Below are 22,201 nucleotides of genomic sequence, written 5' to 3' on the forward strand. Positions count from 1 at the left end.
AGTTTTGTGCTGAGCAGGTGAGGGTCAGATTGTGGCATCTGATTTTCAGATGCTGATGTTGTTGCCGCTGCAAAAGTGCAATATCAAGACGTCACGCTTAATTTACCGTAACATTTGTACAGCAATAAACATTTGATGTGAAGCAGAGCTTGTTATTGGGTGAGAATGCTGAACATTAATCATGTCACTGAAACTAAATGCGTGTCATTTCTGCTGAAGATGGAGATGTACAGCTCATCTGAGCAAGCTAGCATCATTTTACTTCCTCAGCTGAGTTTGCATGTCTGTCGAGGGCACACGGCATGTGCTACGTCACCTTTCTTTGAGAAATCTAGTCATCAGGGATTCATCCACAAATCAGTTCTTTTTTGATTGTCTGCAATGTCACCTGTGTTTCCCCCGTACAAAATGTAATAAAAAAAGACTTTCTGAAGTGGAGATTTTAGCATGGACTCAGATGGCTTTGGAGAGAAAAGACTATAAAATGATAATGAAGTAACTGTACTGATACAGCATTTATTATTCTTGTTTCATGTTATATTCATCATTACTAATTATTTTTATTTTTTAAATCAAAGAGATAGTTCCATCATTTTAAATCGTCAGACAAGACCACTTTCTTCCAACCACCCATGGCCCAATCACAATGATCTCATGCCTCTTTCATGCATTTTTGGTGATGGTGTGCAGTTAGCATGGGGACCTGGCTGGGTCATCTGCTACGCAGGACCATACGCAGAAGGTGCAATGAACTGTGTACTGTGACACATTGCTCTGGTCACCACTGTTGTAGTTGCTGGTGATTTGTCACACTGTGGCCCTGCGGTCGCTGTGAATAATGGGTGACCGTCTCTTCTCCCCTTGCAGCTGGACGCCGGTGTGTCATTTGTCCATCCATGCCCCACTTTTAATATGGATTCACTTCAGTGGCACGCAAACAACCCACAAGGCGCACCTTTTTTGGAGATTGAAGTTCCAAGATGCCATGCCATCACAACTGGTCATCTATTGAAATCCCGTTCCACCACATCCCAAAGAGGCTCTATTGGGTTGAGATCTGGTGACGTGGGGGGGGGGGGTTTAGTACAGTGAACTCATTGTCATGTTCAAGAAACCAATTTGAATTGAGTCGAGCTTTGTGACATGGTGCATTATCCTGCTGGAAGTAGCCATCAGAGGATGGGTACATGGTGGTCATAAAGGGAAGGACATGGTCAGAAACAATGCTCAGGTAGGCTGTGGCATTTAAATGATGCCCAATTGGCACTAAGGGGCCTAAAGTATGCCAAGAAAACATCCCCCACACATTACACCACCACCACCATCCTCCACAGTGGTAACAAGGCATGATGGATCCATGTTCTCATTCTGTTTACGCCAAATTCTGACTCTACCATCTGAATGTCTAAACAAAAATCGAGACACATCAGACCAGGCAACAATTTTCCAGTCTTCAACTGTCCAATTTTGGTGAGCTCGTGCAAATTGTAGCCTCTTTTTCTATTTGTAGTGAAGATGAGTGGTACCCGGTTGGGTCTTCTGCTGTTGTAGCCAATTCGCCTCAAGGTTGTGCGTGTTGTGGCTTCACAAATGCTTTGCTGCATTCCTCGGTTGTAACGAGTGGTTATTTCAGTCAAAGTTGCTCTTCTATCAGTTTGAATCAGTCGGCCCATTCTCCTCTGACCTCTAGCATCAACAAGGCATTTTCGCCAACAGGACTGCCTCATACTGTATGTTTTTCCCTTTTCACACAATCCCAGTTACTGAGCAGATTGTGAAATACTCAGACCGGCCCGTCTGGCACAAACAACCATGCTACGCTCAAAAATTGCTTAAATCACCTTTCTTTCCCCTTATGACATTTAGTTTGGAGTTCAGGAGATTTTCCTGATCAGGACCACACCCCTAAATGCATGGTTGATTAGTTAATTGCATTAATGAGAAATTGAACAGGTGTTCCTAATAATCCTTTAGGTGAGTGTATATTTTGCACTATGAACTGTGCCTGTGCCATTGTTCGGTTGCCAGGTAGACTGATTGGTGTTGGATGGGGGTTGTCATATGTAATGGATCCTCTGTGCATAATTTTAGGTTTTGGATGTTTTTTGCTGTGCATTATTTGCATCAGGTATATGAATAAATAATTGCGTGTCTACAGGAAAAAGCACCATCCAACACTATACCGTGTCAGCAGATTAAAATTTTTTATAGACTACAGCTGTTTTTGGATCTTGCATAAAAAGCGTACTGGACTGCTTGTTCTGTGTCTCATTTCCACTAAATTGACAACGAAGTGTCATGTCGCGCCGCAAGATATTTAGGCCATGAGAAATTAATCATAGAAGTGCCGAAGGACCTCTGTCAAGTTCTCCTCCATTACTCGACTTTCCCTGGAGAAACAGTAGATGGGTCAACAGAATACAAAAAGCCGTCTCCTGCAGACTCGCAGTAATGAAACGGCGTCTAGAAACAGACTTTGGCAGATTAAACCTCTTGATCTCACCAGAGTGCCTTTTTTTACAGGAGTGGTTTTTGGGTAGACCCCTCCATGACGAGGAACCCACAGTCAATGCTTTATCAGAAACCTCCTTCAGCTTCACATATCCTGACTTCATGGTTGGCTGGGCCCTCAGCTGCCCACTGGCTAAGTGGTCAGATTTCATCTGTGTGCTTGCGTATCTCCACCACGAGCTGCTGGTTTAGATTTTAATACATGGTTTTTATCGGCACTCTCAGAACGCTTGAATTATGAGCCGCCCAAATTGGATTTCACGATTGACCTTTAACGTGAGGTGAGAGAGTTAAAGGAGCTGAGCTGCATGTATGTTTTTGACTGTACTTAACAAAAAAATAATACTTAAATACATTTGTAGATATTTAGGAAACATGAATTTCATGCTGTAGCCAGAAATCCATCTTTCGTGTTGCAAGGTCTGTTTTTGTTTTGTCTGTGTGATCCTGCCCACTGCCAATTTACCTAATAGTGTATTTCGTCAACTTGGTTGCCAGTTATTACGGTAGCTTGAATGACACCACAATGGCCCATAAATGCGACCCCTGAAATGAGCCCCAGATTGAGTTATAAAAATCTACACGTGGGGGCTTGTAATTTGCAGACAACATAAAACGTAATAATGAGCAGATAAACCTATCGTCAGATGTGCTCCTGTTTGTGTCTGGCAACCCGAGAGAGGGCAGGGAAAACATATTCAATAGAGTATGCACGTAACGTCACCTCTGGCAAAAGTGACTGCGGTTACGCCCACTGAGTGGCAAAAGTCTGAGCGACCCCATTAGCATAGCGTGAAAAACGCATCTAAAATGGGAAAAGTAGTTGTGTGATCAACTGTGCTAACAGATTCAACAAAATTTGGAGCGGACTGCAAAAAACACTCAAAGGAGAAGTAAATCAGTAGCACTAACCATATGTCAGGTCAAATTTTGGGATAAAAAATCCTATAAAAACACACCAACGAATGAATACTCTTATTCTGTGTAATTACAAAGTTTTGTCAGTGAGCCTTCATTAAAAAAAAAAAATCCATTATGATGAGCCTCATGTTTTACAAAGGTGGGATGGTTTAATAGGCAAGATAAACACATATGTCAGGAAAAGCAATGTCTGGCCATATGCCAATGTCTACAGACTACTGGTTGTTTGGCAAGTTGTTATAGGGTCACTGTTAAGGACAACTAAATTCAATTTAAGCTGATTATAGTCAGTTTAACTGGCGTTTTCGCAGCAGCTGCTATGAAAATCAGCCATTTTGTTGAATGCTTTGCCACTCAACAGGGCTCTCCTGCGTGGTCACGTGGAAAAGTGACGTCAATGCATACCCTCTATACTTTACATTTAAACTGCGATAACAAGTTCAACCGCTAGAGGTCAATGTTACATACAGCCCCTTTAACAAGGAACAAGGGCCTATAATGTTTGTATGTTCAGGGCAGGCCCTTGGGGTTATGGGGCCCTAGGCCGCGAGACCTTGAAAATGGGCCCCACTGGTGTAAAAAATTTAATGGCAATGATATTTGACAAGTGAAATTAAAACAGACAAAAATGAAAATATATATTTAAGTGTAGAATTTCCATATTTTAATCAATAAGGTCCCTGCGCATGCAGTGCGTAAAGCACGCCGATCGCGTCTGTGAGATTTGTGCAATGACAAAAAAAAATTATGCATGGAGGGCCCTCGTCTTGTCGTGGGGCCCCAGGTAAATGCCTGTATTGCCTGTTGGATGGGCCGGCCCTGTGTATGTTAATTATTCATTATTTTCAATGGTAGCATACTAGCATTCACAGTTTCCCTTAAAAAGCAGTATCTCCAATGCATCTACTGGAGATGTTTTTGAACCCATAATGACAAATTGAACGAATTTGAACAAAACTCTCAGTCGATTTCTTTAAGGCATTATTTTTCCACAAATGACCCTCACACAAATAATAGCCTTTTTATCCCCTCAAAATCTCTTAAATCTGCTCTTTGGGGCTTATGTAACGCACTTTCTCACCCTTGAGTGTCACGTCTCAAAACAAAGCGTCTGCCGTTGAACTAATTTGATATCTGCCTACACACAAGAATATCAGTGTATATATATCTCGATGAGGTACTGCGTCATCATTAGAGTTTTGAATTGTGTGACATTGAAAGACTCTTTCCTCCTTTCTCCGTCTCGTCTCACTCGCTAATAAAAATGAGACGGTGTGTTCCAGAAAGAACTCTCAGTGCTACTTTTGTGGTCTCCATTGATGCAGGTCTGTAAGAGGCTCTCTCTGGTCTTACACTGGAGAAATGAAATGTTCAGAAAAAAGACAACATGCTTTACTTATTTATTTATTTTGTTCTTTTTAGTATTTCATTTATTTAAATAAACGTATTGACTTAAAGCTTCGAGTATTTGACGTCTGATTGTTGTGTATCCAAATTAAAAAGGTATAGTTTTGTCAAAAACGTGAAAAATCTGTCATGAGACCATTGCATGGAGATGCATTCAAGTTGCAAGTCGATAGGCTTCGAAAAACTACAATCCTCAAGTGAACCTCTGTTTATTTTCACAGCATTAGTTACAAAGTCCCGACTTGTATCGCTTTGTTCCTTAAAATACTTTGTTTTTCTCTGAAGTGAATATCTTTTAGTTATACTCTTGAGGTTTCATCCTTTCAATGGGCATTGATTTTTTGGTTAACCAAAAATGCTCCTGCTCTTCTCATCCTATTGATGTTTTAGATTGCCCTCTACATTTGGGAGGAGGGAGGAGGTCTCGCTTTTTAATGGCGTGAATGAGTTCTGCTTAGAGCCAGGTGACCCGGCCTCTGCAAGAAACTGGCCTACAACTGTCAACACCTACTTCCCCGCCAGCGTACTGTATGTATCAGAAGCGCTTACACGCCTGGTTGTGCAGGCAGACTTTTTACAAGCTTGCAGCCATGTGCGATAATAAACGATGATAAACTGTTCAGAAGAGGTTGCCAAGAGAAGGTCACGCTAAATTGATCTCGCTGTTAGACAGTTAGCGTTGGGTTTTCCCACTTTAATTATTTTATTCCTTAATAAGGCACTGCCTTATTCGTAATGCCAAATTTCCTATTTGATTTAATGTTCTTTTCAGTTTTTGAAAGATAATCTGAGGCCTATGAGTTCAAATTTCCTAAAAATCTGACTCTTAAAGGGATAGTTCACCCAAAAATGAAAATTCTGTAATCATTTACTTACTCTCATCATGTTACAAACCTGTATACATTTCTTTGTTCTGATGAACACAAATGATATTTTGAGATATGTTTATATACAAACCGTTTGTGGACCCCATTTACTTCCATTAGTATTCTTTTTCCTACTATGGAAGTGAACGGGGTCCACGATCGGTTTGGTTACAAACATTACTCAAAATATCTTCCTTTGTGTTCCTCAGAACAATAAAAATGTATACAGGTTTGTAAAAACATGAGAGTGAGTAAATAATGACAGAATTTTCATTTTTGGGTGAACTATCCTTTAAAATGCCCACATGGAGCATACAAAAATTAATTCAACAGTGAATTAACGGAAGTCCTACTAAACCTAATGGTAACACTTTATTATAATGTTCATTAGTTAACATTAGTTAACTGCATTAGTTAACATGAACTAATGATGAACTGCACTTGTGCAGCATTTATTAATCTTTATTAATGTAAATTTCAACAATTACTAATACTTTATTAAAATTTGGTTAACGTTAGTTAATGCACCGTGAACTAACATGAACTAATGAAGTAGGAACACTTGGTACTTTAGTTTTTATCCAAATACTATATCGTCCAAGCTTTGACATCAGACATGTGTTGCAGTTATGTTTTCATAGGACCCATGAAAGACGTATCACCTGTCATGCAATAATGAATGTGATATTTTGTCAATGAACTTTGGCTTTGTGTAGTAAATGCCGCTCCATCTGAAAGCAGGTGATGGCGATTTACTACTAATCAAGGAACCGGCTAACTAAGGAGATGCACATGACAATTGTATGCGATTTAATGTGCAGCCCTCTGTAGTATATAGTACTAGTTTATTTATTGGTTTATTTAACAGGGACAGTGCAGTATGCATTACAACAATTTCAAGCAGCTGATGCTCTACATATAGGCTTCTAGCCAAAGGCTAATTTGCAGCCCCAGTCCCTGGTTAGGCTTTTTTAACAACAATAAAACAATAAATCACACAAAAAACAGATGTGAAAGTTGAGACTGTGACTGTGATCAGTGTTCACAACTTTAGTTTGAACCACTTTTTCCAATTTCTTTGAGAAATGTTCAACTTTGTTTGCATTTTCAGTTCAGTTGGCAGGCTGTTCCATAGCATTGTACCTTGAACTGAAAATGTGGATTGTGCAAATTTAGTTTTTCTCTTTGGTACTATGCAATTCTGATTAGTTATAGCTCTTGTAGTGATCCCCTTACTACCCTGTTTCAATATTAATTGGCATATAATATCTGGAGCAAGATTATGTACACATTTAAAAGCCAATTTAATAAGAGACAAATTAATACACTTTTCGCAAACTATGTTTTTGTATAATATTGCAATGATGCCATCTATTTGGTTTCTTGTCCAGAACTTGATTAAGTGTCATTTGTTCAATTATGTCATTTTAGATTTTTAGATTTTAGATTTAGATTTCATCTATTTTTTTTAGATGTTTTTGTTATGACAACTTGTCATAAACTAAGACATCATAACTTGTCATAAATATGTAATAGACATGACATAGCAGAATAATTATCAAACTTAAAGGACAAGTTTGGTATTTTACACTTAAAGCCCTGTTTTCAGATTGTCTGTGATGAAATAGAACAGTTGACTGAAAATTAGACATATGATGCTGGTCCGAGAATTTTCCCTCCCACCTCTAAAATTGCTGCATAGGTGCACTGGAACAATCCTTCCTAAAATGCATTAAACTTTTGTTTACAAAGACTTGAAACTCACCGAGTGGTCAGGGGTGTTCACTGATGCTCACACCAAAATCGCTGCAAAAGATGCTTTCCAACGGGTTTTATCGTAGTTTTTGTCCAACTCCATTGACTTGTATTAGATGTGCTGTGAGGTACGGTATTACTCCGCCACCGGGAACGTTGTTTGTATTCTTGCAATTGGCAAAGGCGGATTATCGCCACCAACTGGGCTGGAGTGTCAATTATTCAAGCTCTCAACGGAAGAATGTACGGGTGTGAGGCGTCTGGAAAAATAGGTCCACACGTTTACAACGAATGGTAAAACACCTGTTGGAAAGCATCTTTTGCAGCGATTTTTGTGTGAGCATATCAGTGGTTTCACGTCTTTGTAAACGTAAGTTTAATGCATTTTAGGAAGGATTGTTCCAGTGCACCTATGCACCCATTGTGGAGGTGATACAACAAACACCCAAAAATTCTCGGGCCAGCATCATATGTCCAAATTTCAGTCCGTTCTACTTCATCATAAACAATCTGAAAACAGGGCTAAAATACCGAACTTGTCGAACTTGAGAAGAATCAACCAAGCTTTATTGGTTAACATTACATTAAACTGTCATTTCAATGTCATATTAAGTGTTAATACTATGTCAAATAAGTTGAATACCTCAACAAAATGCAACAGACACGTCAAAAGATTATACTTAACTTATACTTAGGGCGGTTTCCCATACAGGGATTAGACTATTCCTAGACTAAAATAAATGTAAGAGCTGTCCAATCTGAAAGCAACTTGCACTGATTTATCTTAAAACACATATGTGCCCTTTGTTTTGCCTCAAAATGCACACAAGTAATGTTTTTAGTAAGGCATTACTAAAACTTCCTAATTAAACTAAGATCTAGTTAATTCTAAGTTAATTCCTGTCCGGGAAACCACCCCATAGTTATATATATTATATTTAATTTCTGTCAAGAGATCCTTTTAAATGTTACACAATGCATATTTAAGTTAAACTCACATTATCTACGTTTATATAATACATTATAAGACATCTTTGCTTGTTAGAAATATTTCCCCAAATTTTGAGAAACAGGGTGTTTTGGATGGAATGGATCAATCAGTCTTGTTTAAAGATTAAGCCTTGTGCAATTCATCAAAGCACAAATGTGTCCGTCGGGTGCATTACAGTAAGACAATGATAGAAGAGAATAATAACTAGTCACTTTGAGACTCAGCTCACACAAAGTTTTTGTCAGCAAGTAGTCGTAAATTTGATTTAAATTGATTGTATGGATTGTAACCCACGATTCATTATAGCTTTGCAGAAACACAGTACTCTAGTTTCAGAGATAGTCAATTAACACCCTCCCCAAACCTCCACTCCCTTCTTTGGTGTCGGACTTCTGTGTAAAACGACAGGTATAAATGCTGTTTTATATTCCGGGAGCCATTTTACGGCTGGTCAGATATAATTGCACCGATTTGCATGATTATGTTTAGTGTTTGATTTTATAAACAGGCCCAGGGGAGCATTAAAACCCTTTTTTTGTGGAGTTAAAAAGATCATAAGCACAGATTAAACATCTGAAAAATGTTTGTTTGCAATTCTTTGTTCTCTTTGGATACATACAGCAGTGTTCATTTTTAATTAAATTATTAAAAGGTGTTACAATAACCACTAAGTCAATTCAATTCTCCCTTAACCTGATTTATTTCATTTGTATATTCGCAGTTCATCTAGTGAAACAGACGAGGTGATATTCAGTGACATCGCAGATCCATATACAGTAAGTGCAAAAGTTTTAGAAGTTTTAATGTCCATCCATATTTATTTTTCAAACTTTTTATTAAGATACAAACAAAAAATACTAAAAATATATACAAATAAAATGTTCAGGACTAAATGTCTTCTTTAGGCATCGTCTGCGTTTAGTGTGACCTCTTTTGGCACAAAACACATCTTGAGCGTTTTTGAGCAGAATGAAGTAAAAAGACAAATTTCTTTAAAATTAGAAATTAGGATTTAGTTTTATAGGTTCAAGAGATCCTGCAGTTTCATGCTATTGCTCAAGTGGAAGGGGAGTTTATCCTAAAAACTTGACACATCAGTTTACTTTTTTATACAGTTTTTAATACTACATACACATTTCCTCTATTTTCTGGTTGTATTCTATTAAAGAGACTGAGAAACAATTATATACGATCACTATAACACTGCAAAAACAACAAATCTAATTGTGGCATGGTGGCCTAAGGCTTTTGCACAGTACTGTATATACCCACAATTCTCCCGGGAGTCCCGACACCAAAATAGGTTTGTCTTTACATCTGCTCAGATCGTTTTCACCTTTTAGTCATCGTAGCCTCGGAGGAACGTGCAACCGCTTCTTAAAATTAAGTTTCAAATCAATTACTGCGTCTAGACAAGCGGCAGCATGTCAAACCGTATTAGCTTTCTCTTAGCTTATAAAAGTATGAAAAACACAATGGGTGAGACTAAAAAAACAGATGAAACATTTTCAAATTCTTTAAGAACATAAAGGCTCGTATCGTACCTGTCTGTGACCTAAAGCATTGAAAAGTACAACGTGCTTTCACATTTACATGGACGGATGACTCGCGCTTGTCTTCTCGGGTTTGCTGTGCTAAATGACTTCAAATGGAAAACAGCTCGATGTCAAACTTTGAGAAAGTGTTTTATTTATAGTCTGACTTAAGATATCACGACGGTCAATATGTCTGCTCTAGCAAAAGAAATCCCGTCTTACAGTAAAACAAGCCAATCATCAACTATTAAAGAATGACATCCTGGATAACATCCTTTGCAAGTTAGTGGTTAATAAAGCTCTTCTGGGGTAATCGATATCATCGTGTAAAAAAATCCATATTTCAACCTTTGTAGGCTGTAGTGGCTATCTTCCGGTGGCGATGGCGTCTTGAACTTACGTGATTCGCGTGAGAGTTTTAGCGTAGTGAGCGAACATTGCCATGGGTACGTTGCGCAGTAACTCTCAAGGGGGTCGCACACCGGACGAAAAGTGTCGTGTCGCGTCTAGGACAACTCTGAGATATCGTACACCGAACGTGCACATTAAGCTTAGTCAGATAGCATCTACTTCAAAATGCAAAATATACGTTAGCAGCCAAGTTAACGATTTGGGACAAATATGATGTTATTTAATGTTAAACTATATAGCGCTTATAGTGTCCAGATGCTGCTGGTGTGCGTACATTCATAGAATATAATGTGTCTTGTTTTTAGATTCATGGCACGACGCAGCGCTTCTCGTCAGGTGTGCGACCCCTTTCATGAATCGTGTGAGTCCATGATGGCGTTGTTACCAGAAGCTAGTTATTATAGTTTATAAAGTTTAAATATGGATATTTTTCTTACAAAATTGCATCGATTACCCGCAGAATACCTTTATTAACCCATTGCAGCCTGCACAGTGGTAACAAGGCATGATGGATCCATGTTTTCATTCTGTTTATGCCAAATAATGACTCTAACATCTGAACGTCTCAACAGAAATCGAGACTCTTCAGACCAGACAACAATTTTACAGTCTTCAACTGTCCAATTTTGGTGAGCTTGTTCCAATTGTAGCCTATTTTTCCTATTTGAAGTGGAGATGAGTGGTACCCCGTGGGGTTTTCTGCTGTTGTAGCCCATTCGCCTCAAGGTTGTGCGTGTTGTGGCTTCACAAATGCTTTGCTGCATACCTCGGTTGTAACGAGTGGTTATTTCAGTCAAAGTTGCTTTTTATCAGCTTGAATCAGTCGGCCCATTCTCCTCTGACCTCTAGGCATTTTCGCCTACAGGACTGCCGCTTACTGGATGTTTTTCCCTTTTCACACCATTCTTTGTAAACCCTAGAAATGGTTGTGTGTGAAAATCCCAGCGTAGTGAGCGATCATTGCCATGGGTACGTTGCACAGTGACTCTCAAGGAGTTCGCACACAGGATGAAAAGCGTGCCGTCACGTGTAGGACAACTCAAAAGGTATCATGCACCGGAAGTGCACATTAATGCTAAATATAATGCTAAATATACGCTAGCAGCCAATGGTAATCGATAACGATTTGGGACAAATATGATGTTATTTAATGTTAAACTATGTGAGTGGCGCTCTGTAGCGCGACAGGGATTTGAGCAGTGTCCAGATGCTGCTGGTGTTTGTACATTCATAGAAAATAATATGTCCTGTTTTTAGATTCATAGCGCGGTGCTTCTCGTCCGGTGTGCGACCCCTTCATGTATCGAGTGAGTTCATGATGCCATTGTTACCGAAAGCTAGTTATTATAGTTTATAAAGTTTAAAATATGGATATTTTTCTTACAAAATTGCATCGATTACCCGCAGAAGACCGTTATTAACCAATTGGATTACTTTGTGAAGGATGTGAAGAACATAAGATGTGAAGGTTTTGGGCTTCAAAGTCAGAAGTTGTTTCCTGATCCCTTTTTTACCATTAAAGCTTGGAAAAGCAGGGACATTTACTAAAATAACTCCAAATGTGTTTGTCTGAAAAATGATGGACGTGTGTATCTCGGATGGCTTGAGGGTGAGTAAATAAAGGAGCAATTTTGATATTTGGCTGGAACATCGCTTTAAGTCTGATTTTGTTTACACTGCACACAAATGTGTTTTGATTTGAAATCAGATTTTTAGAACTGGCACATTTGCAAGTAATGAAGTCTGATTAGTAGTGTTGTCAAAATATGTTGCTTAAGTAATGATGTACTTGGGCATCTGCGCAATCTTGCCGTGCATCTTTAAAAAGTCAAGTATTTTTACTGTGCCAAAAATAAGGAAAGACTGAGCAAAAGAGTGAGCAAAACATTTTTTGATTTTATGACAAAGCTTTATTGTAGACCTGGTATGAGGTTACGTACAGACTGCGCCCCTAGCAATGAATGTGATTTCAAACGCTTTTCAGAAAAGTCTTATTTCAAACTACATATGGAGGTGCTTTCCAAACATAATTTTTCATGCTGTTTAGACTGTAAAAATTGAAACAGATTTGATTCAGATTCGCCAAAAAAACATATTGATTTTTGATGGCTGTCTAAGCCTGATTACCTTTGGCTTTAGTTAAAGAGAGAGTTAAATTCAAGTCATGATCTGTCATCAGCATTTCTTGCATGACAGTAATGTCAACTCTTACCCCAAACAAAACATGTGGACTGTTTTAGTCCCCACAATAAAATCTAGGATGCAAGCCAGCATCGGTGCATTTTTTGCATGTGTGTGTGAATCATCGCATATGAATAAAGTACACTCACTTAGGAACTTTATTAGGATTATTAGGAACACCATACTAAAACTGTGTTTAACCCCCTTTCATCTTCAGAACTGCCTTAATTCTACGTGGGATTGATTCAACAACGTGCTGAAAGCATTCTTTAGAAATGTTGGCCCATATTGATAGGATAACAGCTTGCAGTTGATGGAGATTTGTGTGATGCACATCCAGGGCACGAAGCTCCCGTTCCACCACATCCTAAAGATACTCTATTGGGTTGAGATCTGGTGACTGTGGGGGCCATTTTAGTACAGTGAACTCATTGTCATGTTCAAGAAACAAATTTGAAATGATTCGAGCTTTGTGACATGGTGCATTATCCTGCTGGAAGTAGCCATCAGAGGATGGGTACATGGTGGTCATAAAGGGATAGACATGGTCAGAAACAATGCTCAGGTAGGCCGTGGCATTTAAACAATGCTTAAAGTGTGCCAAGAAAACATCCCCCACACCATTACACCACCACCACCAGCCTGCACAGTGGTAACAAGGCATGATGGATCCATGTTCTCATTCTGTTTACACCAAATTCTGACTCTACCATCTGAATGTCTCAACAGAAATCGAGACTCATCAGACCACGCAACATTTTTCGAGACTTGTAAAACAACTGTCCAATCTTTGGTGAGCTTGTGCAAAATGTAGACTCTTTTTTCTGTTTGTAGTGGAGATGAGTGTTACCCGGTGGGGTCTTCTGCTGTTGCAGCCCATCAGCCTCAAGGTTGTGCGTGTTGTGGCTTCACAAATGCTTTGCTGCATACCTCCGTTGTAACGAGTGATTATTTTAGTCAAAGTTGCTCTTCTATCAGCTTGAATCAGTCGGCCCATTCTCCTCTGACCTTTAGCATCAGCAAGGCATTTTTCGCCCACAGGACTGCCTCATACTGGATGTTTTTCCCTTTTCACACCATTCTTTGTAAACCCTAGAAATGGTTGTGCATGAAAATCCAAGTAACTGAGCAGATTGTAAAATACTCAGAACGGCACGTCTGGCACCAACAACCATGCCACTATCAAAATTTGTCTTGACCAGGACGACACCCCTAAATGCATTGAAGCAACTGCCATGTGATTGGTTGATTAGATAATTGCATCAATAAGAAATTGAACAGGTGTTCCTAATAATCTTTTAGGTCAATGTATATGAATCAAAATTGTGTGTGGTAATAAATAGAACACCACAGCTGTCCACATATAGATGGATGGATGGATTTATTCTATTCAAAAGAAATAACCTGTGAATTCTTTTTATAAACTTGCCATTGGCAGATTTGTCAAAAAGTTCATATTGGACCCTGTTCGGTGTTGACCTCAGATAATCTGTTCCCTTCACAAAGTCTCCACCAACCCCTCCAGCCCTGCGCCTGCCACCAAAACTCAATATCCTCATATATCCAGTGTCCATCTCCGAGAACCTTGGTAATGATGAAAGAGCTTAGAAAAGCCTCTGAGGACTTTCACACCTGTCTCCCAAATTAGTCTTCTGCCCCCTCCCCTCTTTCTTTTATTCTCTGTTTCTTTATCTCTGAACCAGAATGAGTAGCAGTGGTGTGCAGTCAAGCCCTTCAAACCCCCTCAGAGAACAGGTGACACATCTGGTCACAAAAAGTTATTTAGAAACACTCTTACATAAAACGTAAGCTTTTGTGGAAGTCAAAATGAAATCAAATTTTGTGTTTACTTGCATAATGCATTTTCGTGACCTTGTTGGAGATTAGTTTGTTTGCTTTTTGTCCTCGTAAACTTGAAAGGATTAATCAATTGTCTCAGATAAAAAATCCAGATAATTTATTCACCACCATGTCATCCAAAATGTTGATATCTTCTTTGTTCAGTCGAGAAGAAATTATATGAAGAAAATTTTTTTTTGAAGAAAACATTCCAGGATTTTTCTAATTTTAATGGACTTTAATGGACCCCAAAACGGTTTTAATGCAGTTTAAAATTGCTGTTTCAAATGACTCTAAGCGATTTCAAATGAGGCATAAGGGTCTTGTCTAGCGGAACGATTGTCATTTTTGGCAAGAAAAAAAAAAGGTACTTTTGAAACCACAACTTCTCGTCTTCCTCAGGTCCTGTGACGCACCAACGCGACCTTACGTAATACGTCATCACATCAAGAGGTCAAGGATGACGTATCGAAACTACACGCCTGTGTTTACAAGTGTGGAGAAAGAGGACCGTTCTGACGTTGTTGTATGTGGAATGATACTAATTAATGTCTTTGTGTCAGTTTATTGTTTATATTGGTCCGCAAATGTGCGTTTCATATATGTAACACGTGACCTTTCGACGTCATTACGAATTGCGTGAGGTCGCGCTGGCGCATCACAAAGCCGGAGGAAGAAGAGAAGTTGTGGTTTAAAAGTGCATATTTTGTATTTTTCTTGCCAGGATTGACATTCGTTTCGCTGGATGGAACCCTTGTGCCTCTTTTGGGATCGTTTAGAGCAGTGCTTCCCAAACCTGGTCCTCGAGGACCCCCTCCCAGAAAGTTTTAGATGTCTCCTTATTTAAAACACCTGATTCAACTTATCAGCCTCCTTCCAAAATGGTAAACATGTCTTCCTAACAAGCTGATGAGTTGAATTAGGTGTGTTAAACAAGGAGACATCTAAAACAGGACCAGGATTGGGAAACACTGGTTTAGAGTATTTTGAAACTGCAGTAAAACTGTTAAGTGTTGGGGTCCATTAAAGTCCATTTAAATGAGAAAAATCCTGGAATGTTTTCCTCACAAAACATAATTTCTTCTCGACTGAACAAAGAAGACATCAACATTTTGGATGACATGGTGGTGAGAAAATTATCTGTTTGTTTGTTTTTTAAGAAAATTGACTAATCCTTTAATCAAAGTAAAACAATTTTCTGTCTGTGATGAATGCTCTTTAATCACCATTCATATAACAAAATAACAATAACAGTTGATGTATGTGCTTACATTTCTTTTTTTTAATTTTGCTTAACCATTGCTTAAATTTTACCATAAAGATACATTGTTATGCACTGCAGGCCATTGCGAATCTAACATTTCATCTTCAGCATGAGTGTGTAGAGATCTCATTCATCCAGGCTGTGAACATCTCTGAACAAACATAACTTCCACAAATCCGCTGTTCTGTAGCTCTCAGTATGTTTTGTTCTATCCTCCGTCCTTCTTTCTTCATGTCTAGCTGACCTTATCATTCAGCTGCCACCGGAGAGACTCTCATTCATGGGCGCTGCAAAGCTTTTGTGCCAACCCCTGTTACTCTGATTTACAACTTTTTTATTTCCTTCGCAGTGGCAGCTACAACTATTAACCTCCCGGACCCGAGCAGAGCAAATCTTCGGCACGTCCCTCTCTCTTGGGTGAAAATTGTACGTCAATGCGATTTCCTGATGTAGCCTCTCTTCTTATATATCATTGATGAGGAGATCACGGTTCTAATCCTTGAGGTTCCTTTTTCACCCTTCTAATGGACCACATGTTGGAATGCAGCTGTATAACAACACGCTCAGCAAATAACTTAAGTGACGTCTACATTTCCAGCCAACGATAGCAGACTTTAATGGATGTTCTCGTATTGATTTTCCTTTTGACTCGATGTAACATTGCATACCTCTGCAATTTCATGCTGAAGGTTCTCGGGGATTTGTGGAATAAAAAAGCAACGTTTACATAGGCTTTGCTAAAATCCTGCTGCGAACATGTTAGAAATAATGGAAAAGATCAAAGACAACATGTAGCGGGTTGACACCCAAAAAAGTTATAGAAAGGATCTCGGCATGACTGTGCTTGTGGGAGGGCAACCTGAATTTAAATCTGGCTCTGCTCACTTCCTGATCTCACCACCTCTCTTTCCCAGACGTTCATTGGCACTTTTCCACTATTCTGTCCTGTTGTGGCAAAATGCCTGGATGGAGTAATAGAAAGGAATTTGGAATGAACCATGAAGGTAGAATTGTTGGGGTTTGAGGATTTGTCAAAGCCTGCGGGTTGCGTAAAATAAGGTGTCTCTTTTGATATCACCTGTTGTTTTTTTTAAATGGGTGGGGTGCTTATTGGTTCATGGGCTAATTTAATCCATTTGGCCTTAATTATGAACTAACGTGTTTGTCTTGTATTTTATGAAATTGGCGTAAATGTGACCCTGTCTGTGAAATCCATGTCTTGTCTTATAATCTAATGATGAGATTTGGAGCATTTCAATCATTGATTTCAATCTTGACATGACCTCACTAAGTCAAAATTAAAGCCATCAAGGTTATATTTTCACAAAATGTTCTTTTCATTATGCAGGATGATTTATTACATAACAAAAATGACTTTAGCTTGGTTTTCACAGGAAGGCTCACAAATGTGCTGCTTCTTGATAGTTAGATAGGAACTGCGCTTTCTCATTTATTTATTTTTTTGCACCTTCGGTTGATCATGTTGATCGTCGAAATCTGATCAGATTTAATTTTATTTTAATTAAAGTAATTTTATGTTTTGACTAGCTATGCAGATTCCTTCCCGTTTAGACGCTGTCTGGAAACCTTTAAACGTATGCAGTCAGACGTATTATAAGTGAAACAAGATATAAAGAAAATGCAAGACGGGACTTAATTTTATCCATCAGGAATTTGTTAGCAAAATGGGTTACATACCAGAACGGAGCCAGTTGGTTAGAGGCGAAAGGTTTGAAAAAACAAACCTGTTTTGATCAAATTGAGAGTCTTTACAGATACAAAGCAAAAAGACGTATACAGCTATTTTTCCCAACCTATCCTCCAACCCATACGAATGTTTTGGCCCTCTGTCCATTCCCCCAAATATGACCAACAGATGTGTTTACTAAATTAGCTACAGGTGAAACTTTATATATATATATATATATATATATATATATAATTTTGCTATAATGACATGTATTTTGGAATATGATTTTTTATCTAAACCGCCATGATTAATTGTATTTATATTACACAATACCATATTCAGGCATTTAGGGCAAATATCATTTTTTATTACAAAACATTCAAAACTTTTTTTATAAGTAGGTGAGCGTGGCACAAACTAATGCAGGGTCAATTGTAACACGGCTACAATTAACCTTACTTTAAGGGTTACAGACTTCATTCATTCACCGGAAAAAATCTAATTTTATTGGGTAATAAAGGTGTTGGATTATTTTTAAAACACGTTCAACAAGTAAGCGTTTATAAAAACGGGCGTAACATTTTGGCTCATCATTAATCTCGTGTACCATCTGCTGAATAAGCCGGCAGTGATCTAACAGGAACGTGAAAATCAACTTCGCCCACACAAAAGGACTCTCATTGTGTGGTAAAGCACACGAGGTCACAATCCTGAAATCGGAGTAAAATTTGGACTGCAATTCGAGCTGATGTGTAATATCTGTTAAATGCGTTTACAGATTACACTCATAGAAAGTCCAGCCCTTTAATACAACCTCAATGAGAAGAAAATAAGAGCATTTTGAGGTTTGTGAATCTCCAGGTATGACCTATATTGGTAGTCATACATTACTTTCAGCACGGTTAATGTCCTTTTATGAAAAATGTGCCCTTTTATCTCTGCAGGATGGTGATACAGTGGCACAGATTTATCAAAGTGTTAATACACCTTAAAATTCTTATACATTCAGCCGTACCGCAGTACTGTCACTTGTCACGGGCTGCATTATCATTGCACATTTATAATTATTACTGATTGACAAGTCGCACAATTGTATGTAATGTATGATCGTTGTCTTTTAGTCTTCCTTGACTGCGGAGGCTGCTGAGTTGTTATGATTCAAGTGAAGCTTGGAGAACGTTACGGATATGGGCTGAGCGGTGGAGGATACAGCTACGTCACAGGAGGTGAAAGGTAATGCTGGGGACAAATCTAACAACTTGCTAAAACAAGATTGGCCTCAACACACATGAAGCAAGAATGATTTTTATCTGTGATTGTAGGGGCACAACTATAAAAGACTAGCCATGATCAGTCGTTATGATCAAATTAGATTTAAAATCTGTGCGAAAATCATTAGGTATGCCCCCATCTTAAATTACAACCAATGATGTCATTATTATGATAAAATCTTTTGATTAAGTCATATAGGGACCAAAATATTATGGAGGCTTGTGCTGCATCCGAAACCGCCTACTTCCATACTATATAGTAGGCGAAAAGCAGTAGACAAGGCGAGTAGTATGTCCAAATACATAGTATTCCAAAAACAGTATGCGGATGTAGTACGTAGTACTACCAGGATTCATACTATACAGTACCTACTATTTTAACGGTCAGTAAGTAGGTACTCCATCTCATTCAGTACGTACTGTACAGTATGCGGTTTCGGACGCAGCCTTTGGCTTTTTGGGCCAGTAAGCGACCCCCTAGCAACCAATAAAAACTCTACATAGATACTGAATGGTTCCACAAAAAAGGTTCTCTGTGTTGAACATAGGTCCTTTAGTTCAGTGGTTCTCAATTCCTGTCCTTGGGACCCCCCTCCCAGATCATTTTAGATGTCTCCATATATAAAAAACACCTGATTCAGTTCATCAGCTTGTTAATGTGTTAAAGCTCACGTAACACACGCTGTTTCTGCATTTCTGATATTAATCTGGAGTACCTATGGAGTAGTATGACATCATTTATATCTCTGAAGAGTCTTTAGTTTAATCAGATTTATAAAAGAAAGATTAGCTTTACTGAATCTTTCCGATAACGTACGAAAAAATGAAGAAGGAGGAGTTATAACACGGGAGGAGCGAGTACGAGTCATGCAACACTATACAACACTGTTGTAACTTATGATTCACTACATGTTCGTGTCATTTATATAATATACACGCGCCTATTTCCAACATAAGACAGAAGTCTTACTTACCACGTGTAACTCGTTATGACCCGGTTCTGAAAATCCACCGCATCAAACACACACGCAAAACTCCGCTGCTACCCCGGATAATAAACTATATCCATTGTTTCCATAAGGCTGGATGTCTTCTCCTTACATCCAAAAACACACTTCTTGTTGTGCCATTGTTGACTTTTGAAATTAAACAAAGCTGAGTGGCGTGATAAGCTGTTAGCAAGCTCTAGCGTCTCCCGCTGACTGATGGCTGGGCGGGGTTTTCCAGGGGAAGTTTTCCGGCGGAAGCCCATATAAAGAAGTGATACGTATCGAAAACCCCTGAAACGTCAGTTAGAACCGTAATCGAAAAAAATTAGCCGAAACTTGTACGAACCCTGGCGAAGTGCATTCAGCACAGAAATACTCTGAAACACGCCCAACTGCATTTTTGACACTTTGCCTACGTTTAGCATGAGGAAACAACTCTATAACTGTGTTAATAAGTCAGAATGCTTGAAATACCATTAAACCCCCCCTTTAATTAAGGATCCTGATGAGTTAAATCAGGTGATTTTATATCTAAAATGATCTGGGGGGGGGTCCTAAGGACTGGAATTGAGAACCACTGCTTTAGATTATAAAAAAGTATGAAAGAAATTGCTTCTTTGACTGACTGGTTCTTTGAGGAACCAAAAATGGTTCTATCGACCACTCAGAACACCTTAGCAGTCACATAGCAACACCCTGGCAACCAACCAGAACATCCTATAGCATTATGGCAACAACTTTCGCACAAACATATCTCACTCTGTTTTTAGAGAATGGAAACGTCTAGTCTGCACCAGTAGTGTTTTTTATGTTAGTTTAACTTAACAAATTAAGTTTAAAAATTTCAACTTGTTTTTATTAAAAAAACATCTATTTCATTGCTAAAAATTTTTTTTATTTTGTGTATTTAGTATAATACAACGAGTTCACGTGTTTTATGGTTAAAAAACGCAATATTTTCCACATACCATACATTTTTGTAGCTCGAAGAAAAGATTTGAAAAGCGTTGTGTCCCTGATTGGCCAGCTAATCTGTACGTTGTGATTGGCCTGAATACCTCTGATGTCAGCAGGAAATGTGACTCTCCTTACCATGCTTGAAAGATTCGCTCACAATGCAATGCTAACAGGAGTCAACTTACAGGATGTGAGTCCGAAGCGGGAGAAATTATGATAATGTCGGTCTTGTCTACATCACAAATCCCAGGAAGTAAACTGTTGCCTACAATCCGTGTGTTTGTTGTACTCCAAGAAAAGAGATGTACGTTGGAGACGATAACTCACGTCATTGTTTCCTTTGGGGTTTGTACCTTTTGCATATCATTAACATGTATTAATACACACTTGCACACCAAAGCAAATGTAAAACATGAATCGGACAATAGGTGGTCTTTAATTATGTCAAACAAGTCAAAGTGGTCTGAGCATCAACATATTGCGGAATGGTGCTCCAAGATTGAGTCCCAACTTGTGGTCTTTTTCCGACTGTTGACCTCTCTCTCACCTCGTATAATTTCTGCTCTCACTATTGCATCTAATACAGAGACAAAAAAAATGAAATGGAAAGTCTAACATGATGCTATTTGAAAACAGTGAAATGCTTCACAGAATTGTATTGATCTGTTTTCACAATATTGATCTTTAGATGCCAGAGAGCTGTGTGTTTCTAACAATATAGTGCCTGGTACTGTAACACTTCCCCGGTGATGCATGTTTACTAGGGGTGGCACGGTTCACAAAACCCTCGGTTCGGTTCGTATCACGGTTCTATGGTCACGGTTCTCGGTTCAGTACGGTTCTTGTTGTTATTTTTTCTTTTAATTTTTAACACTCCAGAAATATATTATCTTATTAATGTATTAATTATCCATAATTTAGGATACAGTATTAAAAAAGTTATATCATGTAATCATGCACAAACTGAATTTGACTTTAAGCACATTATTGGAACCATCCCTGAGGAAAGCCAGGTGAGATTTTGATACAGCAAGAGGGAAGACATTGATGATTTCAACATGCTTTTCATTTATTTGGCAAAAAAGAGAATGTGTATTGCCATCTACATGAACTTATGTGCCTTTTTAGCACACAAAGATAACTTGCATTTCTCAAAATCCCAACTTCAGTGTAGCTCTAAGATTTATCACTGAGAGGCTGCTTTTTTACTGCAGAGAGTATATGTGGACGAGAGAGAAACATAACGTTTACACCTGTAATATTTAAATCCGTCTCTTTTGTCCACTTTTGACTACTTCTGTCCTGATTACTTTAAGGGGCAGTTTATGAAATAAGATCGCGCGACTTTCACGCGGTAGCAAAATGAAACTACGCGGAAATCAGCCGCTTTCGTTTTATCAATGAAAGGCTAAAAATAGCGCTGAATACGAAAAGACGTAAAACAGTGTTCATTACATCAGATTAGATAAATGGTCGGAGAGAAGGCTGTCGCGTGTGGCTGTTTTGAACACATTCAACCCATAGCCTGCAGTTCTATCTATTGTTTTATTTCCGCTGTCATCATAGGTAACATGAAATAAAAAATGTTTCCACACACCAAACTTATACGACGC

The 22,201-nt window shown here is 38.6% G+C and overlaps 1 protein-coding gene across 3 annotated transcripts in view; it reads left to right on the forward strand.

Annotated features, from left to right (window-relative positions):
* The window catches only part of rxfp2a (relaxin family peptide receptor 2a), a 102,049-nt gene continuing 79,848 nt past the window's right edge, over positions 1-22,201 (forward strand). The window contains exons 1-2 of one of the 3 annotated variants that reach the window (XM_073874396.1): positions 1-17; positions 18,493-18,597. The gene's annotated coding sequence lies outside the window, so the exon portion shown is untranslated. Of the gene's footprint in view, positions 18-9,172; positions 9,228-18,492; positions 18,605-22,201 lie in introns of those variants that run through there. The other 2 variants (XM_073874397.1, XM_073874395.1) reach the window with 2 other exon arrangements.

Source organism: Misgurnus anguillicaudatus, chromosome 12 (genome assembly GCF_027580225.2).
Source record: "Misgurnus anguillicaudatus chromosome 12, ASM2758022v2, whole genome shotgun sequence".
NCBI classification, from domain to species: domain Eukaryota; kingdom Metazoa; phylum Chordata; class Actinopteri; order Cypriniformes; family Cobitidae; genus Misgurnus; species Misgurnus anguillicaudatus.